Source organism: Pinus tabuliformis, chromosome 3_2 (assembly GCF_031772625.1).
Source record: "Pinus tabuliformis cultivar Carrire ecotype Pingquan chromosome 3_2, CPIR1, whole genome shotgun sequence".
Lineage (NCBI taxonomy): Eukaryota > Viridiplantae > Streptophyta > Pinopsida > Pinales > Pinaceae > Pinus > Pinus tabuliformis.
The window spans coordinates 920,661,505-920,675,469 of record NC_142302.1 but is presented as its reverse complement, the minus strand read 5'-3'; positions in this window follow the sequence as shown (position 1 = coordinate 920,675,469).

The window sequence follows — 13,965 nt, the reverse complement described above, 5'->3', positions numbered from 1 at the left end:
TTGAGCTTCAAGGCATGCCAATGATATCAAACCTATAATGTGTTTCTATTGGGGGAGTACAATATTCTTTTAGGTATGGATTGGTTGTATAAGCATCATACTATTGTTGAATGTTATTAAGAGGAAATCGAGTCATTAGATGAAATTGGAGAGAGAATAATATTGTAGGGTAAGTAGAAGCCTACTATAATAAGGTAGCAAGTAATTCCCCCAAACAGGTCGAGTTCTAATGTTTCCCTTCTTTTATGAGCTAACATAGAAGAGAATCTAGGGATATTTTCTTAGTCAATTCGCTCCTTTGATCCATAGAAACTTGTGTAGGGTCACTGACGCTATTCCTGAGGTAGCAAGTAGAGTTATCCTAGGCACTAACGCTATTCCTAAGGTAGCAATAGTAAAAGCACTCAAAGCTGAACTAATTTTTGTTATGTATGTGATAAGGATATGAGAATTATTTTATTTCCATTAGAAGAATTGTTTCGATGGTATATTGGTTATCCCTAATAAGAGGAAGAAGCTTAAAATTGTAGAGTTTATAAATTCTTTTGTAGGTGTAAGAGTTGTACATAAATGATCATGATGACCAAAATAATTAGTGTTAGTCAGGATACAAATTAAGTTCATTTATCTTGCTAAATTAAGAAGAGTGAAATCTAAGGGCTATGTTTCAAGTAGTCTTTTGGATGGAACATAAGAATAATTTGTCATGTGAATAGAGATGTGAAGGAAAGGTAAGAATACATGTTTTAGCATGCCAAAGGTAGTTGCAACATTTAAACATTGGTTAAAATAGTGTGTATGCATAGGAGTACAAAGGGGATGGATCCCCTAGATCCTTATAAAAGGAAATTTTGGCTCATAATCACATTAAGAAAAAAATATAAACAATATCCATAAATTCGAGTGCACATATTAATATTTTGATGTTTTCAGTGAACTTGTAAAGTTTCCCTTGTTGAGTTGAATGTGGGCTTGCATGAAAAGGATGGATTATCCCCCTAGATTTGGAGGAAAATGTCACGATGAGGAGAGAAATTGTGATTCCAAAAAATGAGCAAACATAGAGTAGCAACAAGAAAGATTCCTGACTTCTCACAAATATCTTTCAAAATAGTTGCATTTAGAGGGGAAAGGTATGTAAAATTATTGCTGATAGTAGTATTAGTTAGAATATGGTTTCCATAGAGATGGTAGATAAAGTTAACCTACGTAGTGATAAACATACCCATGCATACCTAATTGTATGGTTTAAAAAGGGGAATGAAGAGAGTGTTGAAAAAATGTGTTTGATCAAGTTTTCTATAGGAAAGGCTGAGTACAAAGAAGAAATATGGTGTGATTTGATTCCAATGGATGCATGCAACATGTTGTTGGGGAGGCCATGGAATTATGATAAAAAATTTGATGCATGATGGCGAGTAGAATACATTTAAATTTTGGAAGGATGGATCTATAGGAATCTTACCACCCCTTTAGGATGAAGGGAAACCTCAGAATATGTTATCTAATTTAAAAAACTTGTTAAGTGAAGGTAACAATATTCTTCTACACATCAATGATGGAAAGAAAAGAATAAAAAGACATACCAATACCTACTAAACCTACAAAGGTAACATAAGAATATGCTAATGTGATACCAAATGAGTTACCTAATGGTCCTCCACCAAAGTAGAATATTCAACATCATATTAACCTAATCCCAGTAGCATCTCTACCTAATCAAGGAATATATACAATGAGCCTTACACAACAGGTAGAGCTCAAAAAACAAGTGACATTAATATAGCTCATTTGCCTCGTAAATATATGTTAATATATTTTGGCTAAAATTATTTACATAATTCTCATGAAATAAAAGGGTAAACCATTTGTTTTTAATTATTACCATATATCACATGATATATGTTAACTAAAAAATATTAAATCATGTTTTGGGGGAATTTAATTCATCATTGTTGTGTTATGAAGCATCATGTAAATCATGGGATTCAAGGATGAAATTCATGGTGGATCAAACCAACAAGAAAAATATATATATATATATATATATATATTTAAAAAAATTCATATTATAATTTTATATATATATATATATATATATATATATATATATATAATTATATATGTATATATATATATAGTAGAAAATATGATGGTAGGTTAACTCGATAATGCAATATAAATCAAAGCAGAATACTATAACCTACTTATATTATCAATTTGCAGAAGATTAAAGATCGAGCTGAACAATATAACCAAAAGAAGAAGAATCAATGGAACAATACACATGAAAATACTTTGGGGAAAGCCTTAGCTAAAAGCCCCACACTATTGTATTATCATACATGGTGTAAATACATAGGAATTATACAAAGCCTTAGCTCTCACAGCTAGCCAGCTCTCAGTACAATCCTCACAGATGCCCACAGGAAATATTGGCTTCTCTCCAACCTTCCTCTCTGCCCTCCAAGCTCCTATTTCCTTGCGTTGTTCCTTGTGGATGATTCTCCTGTTACCAAGTGGAAAATTCTTTCCAAAACTGCACAATCCTCACTGATTAAATCCTTGACTGCATGCATGAGTTTTCTCCATGAGAAAACACATGCAACTGATAGTACACTATCCTTGACATTAATCTCAACTGGGTCTTTCTCAAAATAGACATGCATGAGTTTCTGATGAGGGAATCTTTAGTTAACTGGAGTAGCACTAGTTGAGTGCATTAATGCATCAACTGACTGTTAACTCACTATTAGTTCCTTAAACATTTTAGAATTAATTTAACTGGACTTAACTCAGTAAACTAAGTTAACTAATTACAACTCAAATATAACTCAATATTATCTCCTTAATTTAAGGGATAAATCTTGCATGACTTCAAAATGACTTCTAACTTGAATTTCTCCAACTAATTATTTTAAAATAAATTAATTAATCATTTCCAAGTAGTTGTTAAGACTAAATTCAATTTTAATTCACAATTTAATTCGAGGACAAATTAAATTGGAATATTCTTGTTGCCCTATTTCAACATATATTTTAAATTATATATTTCTAATGGATAAATAAAAACATTTGAACCTCATTACAATTAAAAAATTAACTATAAAATATAAATAATCTTTGAAAATACTATTTAATTTATTTTTCATTAATAATAAATATTAAATTATTATTTTAAGAATATTTTTGGTATTATAATTGTTGGACACCTAATCCTCTAAGGGTTGGTGTGGAAGTTGAATAGCCAAAAGGAGTCCAAGGGACCACTTGGAATATGAAACCAAGGGTCACTCCTATGTATTATAAACATGTATCATTGTGAATAAGAAATATAATCTCATGTTTATCTTTCCTATTTTGTCTCTACCATGTGTGTGTTTAACATGGTATCAGAGCTAGCATTCTCTTGCCCTGCTCCAATTTGAGCCACTCGTTATGGCGTCTCTGTGTATTTAAGTTCTGCATTCCTGCATGTAGAACTTCCATATTGTGTGCATGCCTATTTCATGTTGAGCATTGCTCGACTGACCTCTCTTAATGAGATTTGTGTTGGCTTCTCTATTCTCTGTCTCAAATAGCAAAAACGCACCCGCACTCCTGCCTCCCTGAACTATGCACCTGAGCGCTCTGCCATCCTTTTGGTACGAGTGGACTCTAACAAATTATGTGAGCAGCGAATAAATTTTCTCTCACGAACTCGGTCATATTCTCCTTTCTCTGTGTCTTGCGTTAAATTCTGCGAAAAAATAGGTACACATGAAGCCAACCCGTGATGTCGTCTGAAGCGTTGGGTCTCTCTCCAAGCTTTGAAGCTTTATATAAAGTTATTGAATGCCATGAATCTGGTCAGTATGTCATATCTTTAACAACATTGAAGATTCAAACACTGGTCGAAACTCTTGGTGCATCATTACGTCGTTGCTATAAATTTGTGTGCTATTAATTAAAGATATGCATTGAAATCCAATATTATGTGTGATATGTACATGTTGGTTTATGTTAACTGTGCTGGACACCACTCTACCAATTTCATTAGTACGCATATCTTAACACTCATTACCTCTGATATTTGCACCATTCTCAGCAGACACCATCTCTCTGTAATTCGCTCAACCTACTAAACTTGTTATTTTGGTTTAAGAATTGTCATAGTGTGTTACCCCAGAACTTAGATTCATGCTAGGATTCATATTCATTTTTCCAGCAAACGAAGATGTGGTCCACGTATCATTTGCACGGGGATATCTCCAAGAGTGTTTTATTTCATACAATGATCTGCGTAGAGAGTTGTGGGAAATCACCTTGGGAACGACATTCATAATCTCTCTCATATAATTCTGTTTGCCTACATCTTCTCTACCAACCAAATTTTTTTCGTATTCATCTTCCTCATCCTCATGATCAAGAGTCGAGTCCATTCAACGCCAATAGTGGGCTTACACTAATGGGAGAAACAGTTGCGAGTCAATCTGGAGATGACGTTGGACTTACCCACGCTGGAGTCCCCTGTGAACATCACTTTGAATAAATAATCATACTCTTCATTGTGCCTCCCTTCGTTAATTCTCTGTTGTGAAGCAAAATTGTGAGGTCGTCTTTAGAAATGTGTTGAAATTTTCATGGTTTAAACGTTGGCATAAACCATGAGCCTTGGTTGGAACTTGGAAATCAGTGTGTTGAATGAAATCCTACGCATGATGGTTCGGTAGGAATGATGTGTTGAATGGTGCGTAACAATTCAAATTGCTATCCTTGGTGGTCAATTTGTATGCCTATCTTTTGGTCTAAGTTTTCTTTATTTTTTGGAGTCGCTCTCTATTCTTTGTAGGAAATCCTGTGATTTAAAGAGGGTGGTACCCGGGCGGAGTCGTAGGATGCAGAAGCTCAGGAGCTCCAATTCGTGGTTGGTCTACTTCTGAAGATTATGCATTGCAGAATGAGGTTGATTTTCAGACTCTGTAACTGAGCTCGCCTTCAGAATCCTGTGATTGTTGGGACAATGGCCAAAAGTTTATTCTCAGTAGTTGTAGCGATAAATGCTGGGGAGTATCTCGCTTCCAATTCTCCCAAACTAAAATTGTGCCTTCATAATTGCTTGTTCCATTAGCATTATTTCTGAAAGTGTGAATCTACACTCTCGAAATCTAGTTGTCATTGGAGGCCAAACTTCATCATACTTGGCTACCAGAAACAATACTACATGAGCCCATTACATCTACTCTTTCAGCCGGAGATAACTTTGATGAGCTAATGAGATTGGGTGCCAGAACTCGGTATATTGGAGATTCTTTTACTCAGATTATCAATGTCGGCTTTGGTGTGTGTCAGATCTGTGCATACTTAGTTATAAGGATGATTTCATTTGTGAATCTTGAATGAAAAGATGTTTTGTACGTAGGCTCTAGAACTATCAGAAAAATTTCATTTGCAAAGAAAGTAGAAGATTGGGTCTTCTTTTGCACAGTGTGAGTAATTTGAGAAGTAAGTACATTAAAGCAGCAAGTCATTGGCTGCATTGAAATTAGTACTAGGTTGTCTACTACAGTGGCTTGGTGATATTGGTATCGTGCTACTCATCTAATAGTTGCATCTATTTATCATTTTATAGGTCAATTTGTGGTTGAAGATAACATCATTTCTATGATTATATTGGTTTGAAATGGATCAAATGGATGATGTATTGAAACTACTAAATGATTTAATACATTCCATTATTGATAAGATGGTTAAAATAAAAAAAACCTCTCTTTCCAATATTAAAATTTGTCTCCAAAATGTACAAGAGAATATTGAGTTTTTGCAGTTGGAGTCTCAACTTCAGCAAGAAGAATTACAACATTGGAGTCATCATTCTAAACCTATTTCTGTTCAGAAGATTCAAATAGACTCCCATAAACAACAAGACAATAATGTTACATTTGATTCAGATCCAGTGCCCAATAAAGTAGCAAAATTGCATGCAGACACAGAAATTCAGCCAACACTTCCCAAGCGAATCATCAGACCTTGGGAAGATCTTGTCTACAAAAAGCATAGAACAAGTATTGGAAATGATAAGGAGGTTTCCTTTCATAGTCCAGATTACTCAAAGCCCATTCAGTTTTAGAGTGCTAGATTCCTTCATGACAGTTCACCTTCAGCTGTTCCAGATTCTTCCCCTCTTCCACAGCAATAGATTGCGAAATGCCAACACTGTGACCGAGTTGGCCATCTGAAAGATCATTGTTTCTATCTTCATCCATGTAAGAAATGTCATAAAACTAGTCATTCTTCAAACAGATGCTTAAGAAACAAGCCTACGACAAGAACAAAGATTCATCTAGGATGGATCGCTTCTTGGCAATGGGCATCAAATGCCAAGAATATATTTTAGTCATATGTTCAAACTTGTTATATAGTATTGAACAGTCTTGCATTTGAGTTTTCTCCATCATCTCACCTTGTATCTGGCAGGGGGGGAATGATGGTCACCTACAAGCTTCAAAGTCACATCAAGCAAGCTTGAGGCACAACCTGCCATAGTCGGAGACAAAGATGCCCCTGATCATGCCTTCAGTTGCTGATGCCTCTTCAAAGAATTGGGGACACTTCCTCTAGTAGAAGACTTCATCTTCTTGCCAGTTTTGGAAGAGTTCCAGGAATCACATTAAGCATTCCAGAGTTGGTGGTAATCCTTAAACCATCACAGGTTGAGACCTCCCTTTTCAGGTTAAGGTTCTCCCTTTTATGCGCGGTGAGACCTCCCTTTCATGGTTGAAGGTTTCCCTCTTCACAACATCAGGAGAACTTCCTCTAGCAGAAGACCTGAGCTTCATTCCAGACTTGGAAGAGTTCTGAAAACTGCACTAAGCATTCCAGTGTTAGTGGTCATCCTCAAACCACCGCCCTTTATACCAACATTTCAGAGAACACATTCAGCCTAGTGCTGCCATGCATTTTTGCACATTTTGTATTATGACTCTCTTCTTGGACTCATACATAACCCTTCAGATTGGGGGGGGGGATTGTTGGACACATAATCCTCTAAGGGTTGGTGTGGAAGTTGAACAACCAAAAGTAGTCCAAGGGACCACTTGGAATATTAAACCAAGGGTCACTCCTATCTATTATAAATATGTATCATTGTGAATAAGAAATATAATCTCATGTTTATCTTTCCTATTTTGTCTCTGCCATGTGTATGTTTAACAATAATAAAATAATATTATAAATAATAAAAGTGATTTCAAAATTATTATTGAAAAGGACCATATCAACCATTATGTTTATAATCAATTCACAGTCACAATAATGTAACACAAACAACAAATGATAACATTGATGGAGGATTCTATGTGACTATTTAGTGTTACATGACCTAGAATCTTGACTTAAGATGAAACTAGTTCTAACTCCCATTCCTTAGGCCAGTGTAATAATCATTTTGTATACAATATTGTAAGTATAAATATGATTCTTAAGATTCATTTTCATCAAAAGGAGGGACAGAGATATTGATAGATATGGAGTGAGAGAGCGTGTGTGTTTGGGGGGTGAGATAGAGAGACAAAGAAGGAGAGATGGAGGGAAATATAGATATAGATGGGGGGGGGGGGGGGGGGGGTGTGGTGGGGAGAGATGGAAGAAGATTTCTTGCACTAGATGCATTGATTTCAGTGTATATGGTGATTTCTAATCCTATTTGATTGCTTCAACAAGATGCATTGATTTTAGTGTAGACACTTATTTCTAATGATACTTGATTACTTGCACTAAATGCATTGATTTTAATGTAGATGGTGATTTCTAATCCTATTTGATTGCTTGCATTAGATGCATTAATTTCAATGTAGATGTTGATTTCTAATTATATTTGATTGCTTGCACTAGATGCATTTTTTTAGTGTAGATGGTGATTTCTAATCTTATTTGATTTCTTGCACTAGATGCATTGATTTTAGTATTGATGTTGGTTTCTAATCATATTTACTTACTTGCACTAGATGCATTGATTTGAGTGTAGATGTTGATTTCTAATCCTATTTGATTAATTGCATTAGATGCATTGATTTCAGTGTAGATGTTGTTTTGTAATCCCATTTGATTCCTTACACTAGATGCATTAATTTCAATGTAGATGTTGATTACTAAATATATTTGGTTGCTTGCAATTGATGCATTGATTTCAAAGTAGATGATTTCTAGTCCTATTTGTTTGGTTGCACTAAATACATTGATTTTAGTGTAGATGTTGATTTATAATCCTATTTTATTGCTTGTACTAGATGCATTGATTTAATTGTGGATGTTGGTTTCTAATCTTTTTTGCTTACTTGCACTAGCTGCACTGATTTGAGTGTAGATGTTAATTTGTAATCCTATTTGATTACTTGCATTAGATGCATTGAATTAAGTGTAGATGTTGTTTTCTAATTCAACCTATTAATATTCGAGTGCAAGATAGACAATGTATGATGTTTACTATAACAACTCAAACTAAATATTTAAATGGTCTACAATTTCAATTGTCCTTTTGATATAGTCGATATTGAAATATGATAGAACTAACAAGGGAGACAATAAGAATAGTAGAAGAAAAAAGTTTGAGATTGACCATGATGAATACTATTTGTAATTGAATAGATTCTTATTATTCACATTTTCAATCTTTCAACACTATTACATTGTCACTTTGTATTCAAAATTTTCATTTCATAAATTTATTAACAATATTTGTCATCTCAACAAACTGAGGTAACTAAGAAAATTTAAAATTAAAATGACTAGATAAATCTCCGACATATTTATCACACTTAAAATTATTATATTAATATTAGATGTATTTACATATTATTGATAAAATTAATCATATGTTCGATAGATTTTCCTTGGCCGCACACAACTACAACCACCCTAGATCCATCTTAACTCTGGATCTATCAAGTTTTGAGAGGGATCAAATCTCTTGAGGTGCAAACCTTTCCTCACGTTTTTCACTCAAAAAATAGTTTTGCACCTCGAGAGATTTGATCCCTCTCACCGCTTGATAGATCTGGACTTAATATGGATAATGTTTTGGGGAAATTTAATTCATCATTGTTGTGTTATGAAGTGTCATGTAAATCATGGGTTTCAAGATTTAAACTCCTCGTAGATAAAACCAACAATAAAATACCAAAAATATATTTCAAACAATTTATATTTTTTCAATTTACATATTATAGATTTTTTAAAATTATATATTTCTAATGGATAAATAAAAACATTTGAACCACATTATAATAAACAATTTAACTGTAAAATATAAATAATATTTGAAAATACTATTTAATTTAGTCTTAATTAATAATAAATATTAAATTATTATCTTCATAATATTTTTTAGTATTATAATAAAACAATATTATAAATAATAAAAGTGATTTCAAAAATGATTATTTAAAAGGACCATCTCAACCATTATGTTTATAATCAATTAACAATCACAATCATGTACTACAAACAACAAATGCTTACATTGATGAAGGATCCATGCAACTATTTAGTGTTACATGAGCGAGAAACTTGACTTAAGATTACACTAGTTCGAACTCACATTGCTTAGGGAAGTGTAATAATAATTTTGTATACATTATTGTAAATATAAATATAATTCTTAAGATGCATTTTAATTAAAAGGAAGAAAAGGTTAAAACCAAAGACTTGATTTTTTAAGACTTTTTTATTAAAAAACCAGCATAGATCCATCTTAACTCTGGATCTCTCAAGTAGTGAAAGGGATCAAATAGCTCGACGTGCAAACCTCTTTTTTGAGTGAAATACTTGAGGAAAGGTTTGCACATCAAGAGATTTGATCCCTCCTGGTGCTTGATAAATCCAAAGTTAAGATGCATCTAGGCTAGTTTCAGTCGTGAGGCTAAGGAAAATCTATCGAACATATGATTAATTTTATCAATAATATATAAATACATCTAATATTAATATAATCATTTTAAATATGCTAAATAAATCTAAGATTTATCTCTTCATTTTAACTATATTTTTGCTTAGTTACCTTAGTTTCTTGAGATGATGAATATTGTTAATAACTTTAATTATGAAAAATGATGAGATAATTTTTTTTAATGAAAAGTGACAATGTAATAGTGTTGGATGATAGAAAATGCGAATAATAAGAATGTAGTCAATTATAGATAGTGTTCATTGTGACCAATCTCAAACTATTTTCTTTTACTATTCTTATTGTCACCCTTGTTATTTTTGTCATATTTCCATATCGAATATATAAAGAGGGTAGTTGAAATCGTAAACCATTTAAATATTTAGCTCGAGTTGTTGTATTAAACATCACACCTTGTCTCTCTTGCTCTCCAATATTAATAGGCTGAATTAGAAAAAACATTTACACTGAAATCAATGCATCTAATGCAGTAACCAAATATGATTAAAAATGAAAATCTACACTAAAATCAATACATCTAGTGCAAGTAAGGAAATAAGATTAGAAACCAACATTTACACTGAAATCAATGCATCTAGTGCAAGCAATTAAAGAAGATCAAAAATCACCATCTACAATAAAATGAATGCATTTAGTGCAAGCAATCAAATAGGACTAGAAATCATATACGAAATCGATGCATCTAGTGCAAGTAAGAAAATAGGATTAGAAGCCAACACTAAAATAAATGCTTCTAGTGCAAGCAATCCATAGGATTAGAAATTACCATCTACACTAAATCAATGCATCTAGTGCAAGAAATCAAATATAATTAGAGATCAACATCTACATTGACATTAATGCACTTAGTGAAAGCAATCAAATAGGATTAGAAATCATCTACATTGAAATCAATACATGTAGTGTAATTAATCAAATATCATTAGAAATCAACATCTACACTAAAATCAATGCATCTAGTGCAAGAAATAAAAAAGGATTAGAAATCACCATCTACACTAAAATGAATGCATATAGTGCAAGAAATATTCTTCCCTCTCTCTCCCCTCCATATATTTTTGTATCTCCCTCCATTTCTCCTTATTTGTCTGTCTATCTCACCCCCCAAACACACATCCTCTCTCATTCCATATCTATGAATATCTATATCCCTCCCACCCTGTCTCCATCTCTCCCTTATTTCTCTTCACCGTCCATCTATATATCTATATCCCTTTGTTTGTCTATATCACCCCCAAAACATATGCTCTCCTTCTCCAATATATCTATCTATCACTCCCTCTCTATCTCTTCCCATTCACTCCCTCTCCCTCGCTTTTATCTCTCTTCCCTCCTATTGTCCTCTCTCCCTAACTCTCCACCTTCCTTATCACTCCCTCTCTCTCTCTCTCCACCCTTATCTCTATATGTCTTTCCTCTTACCCCCCTCTAATATAGGTGGATCTAGACACACTCATAGGTCAAACATGGCTTATAATAGCTCAAAATTCAAAGTGGTCAGATTGACCTCGAATCAAGACCAAGTTGTAGTGCCCGTTTCCTTGACTTCAATGGTGTGAACGACACTCAAATAAGAGTTTGTATGAAGATGATAGAGTTGGTTAAAGTTTTGCTCAAAGTTGGGCAGGTGGCAGGTTTAATGATCCTACAAATTCACAGAGACCCGATGCATGAAATTCGGCCATCCGAACGGTCGAATTTTTCGAACACTTAATTTCTCTAATAACTCCTAATCTCAGCCAAAAATAAACAAAATGATATATTATATATAAAAAATAAAAAATACCCCGGATGCGGGTGTCGAAGCCAGACGTACAGGCATGCCACATGCAGTGCATGGGCTGCCCCGTGTAAACCCATAAGCTCCCCAATGAAGGCCGTCATATGGCCATTAAGCCACCCCAAGTGGAGAAGGCATTCAATGCAGAAGAGACGGGGTAGATGGAGGAGCAGGGCAGATTTATTGTGCACCTGCAACGAGAATTTAGGGGAGAATATTACAAGTTTCATGGCTCGATCAAGGCATTCTGGCCTGAGGAAAGTTGGCGGTCGTGGAAGCATAGCAAGCTCCGGCCAAGTTCGGGTTCATTCCCCTGCAGCCTGGAGAATTGTCCTTGCGGCCATTCTGGTTGCTGGGTGGGGAAGAGAGAGCAATTTGGTGCCTTGCAGCATCGAGTCTGGCAGCGGAATTGTTGGCCAACGAGCGAAGGAAGACAAGGGGAAAGCCGGGCATTTGAGAGTGAATTGGGAGGAAACTGTTGCGGCTACCAATTCCAGATTCAACATCGAAGACACAGAGGCAGCTTTAGACTTACAATGGCAAAACTTCGCGAACGGCAGCCATGTAGACGAGGTCCATCCAGAGGATCATCCTCAAGACCACCTGCAGCAAATGAGCACCATCATTGTTGCTGCTGCTACTGCCACCGGAGAGCTAGAGCAACCCCGCTTCCCATTCGACAATATGTGGAGGTTGGGGGATCTTGTGAAGGGAAGACGAAGCTCCCAGCTTTTGGTTCTGTGGTTTTCACCTTGCCGAGAACAGAGGATTATGAAGGCGTTAACGCCCATATCTCCATCATGTTCACAAAACTTCCAGATGAGGAGCATCTCCAGAACCCGCAGGAAAAACTACTGGAAGACATGGGCAGGGAGATCAGTCTTGGAAAGGAACAATCGTCTGTGGAAAAGAATGCTGCTGAAGCGCAACCAACGTCTGTTGTTGGAAGCTTGGAGGAGACGAGTCGGCAAGACCGCTTCCCTCCGGTGGGGCCACCTCCTCCAGATGTTGACGAAGACACTTGGCGGAAAATGTGGGAAGGGCGCGAGGAAGGCGACGGGTGGGCTTATGTCGTGGAGGATCCGAACCTGGCTGAAGCGGCAGATGCACACTTCGCCTCCATCCAGCAATCTTCAGCTCATTGAAGCCATGGCGGGTAACGTCTGGATTTTGTCTTTTGATCCTCTGGTTAATGCTTCCTCTGTTTCGGTCTTTTGGCATTCGCCTCCTGTCTCTTGGTCCTGCTTAACTCTGAGTTTGTGGTCATGTCTTTGGTTTTGCCTCATCACTGGCAATTTGAATTGCATAGCTGACATCTGTAACTCAGTCACGTTGACACCTGTCAGTTATACAAGTCAAAATATTTCTGCTGATAGCCCCTGCGTGGGCATTCATATGTCTAGTTCACTGTCATGAAAGTTTAGCTCTTTGTCGCCCCTGTGTGGGTTTTTGTTTTCTTGGACATCTCAGTTTGGTTTTGGAAGAAGCTGCCCCTGCGAGGGAGCTATAAGGTTTACAGTCTGCAGGCCCAGGGCTATTCTTTTGGCTCTGGAAGGAATGACATGATGCTTGTAATCTTTTTGTACATATAATATATTACTTAGATAGCTTTTACAGAGAAAAAAAAATAAAAAATAAAAAATAAAAATCTATGTGGTAGTCGTCCACCAACACACCCCCCCAATGGTCTGCATACCATATATATGTTGGTGGGCAGTCAAACCCTGCCACCATTGGAACTAGATATGGTAAAACCTAACCAACAATGACACATTGTGCTTAACCGACCATTTTCCAAAAAAATAATTAAATGATCGTTTATTAATATGAAACCATTACAAAAAAATATCAAACTCGCTATATAATAAGGTTGGAGGTCAGCAGGATTTGAACCCCCGACCTCCCCAGTTGAAGCATAATGCCTAACCAATATGCCAAGGGTGGCGGGTTTGTAAAGAGTTCCACCCATCTTCCTTATAAGCTTTGGTTTTGCTATTTGACGGGGGAGAGAGAGAATAGATGACAGAGGCCAATCCAATAGTGGCATAAAACTGATATGGATAAACCATGAGTGGGAAAAAGAATGGAAGTATGATTTACTGTGCTTAGGCAGAAGTATACTGGCACGCTTTTCGAGACATAATTTTTGTAGAGAATCTTGAGATGCTGAAAAGATTCCCTGGAAGGTAAAATTTCACATTGTCATAATGTTATCAATTTTAGAGTCATTTTTCTCAGATTT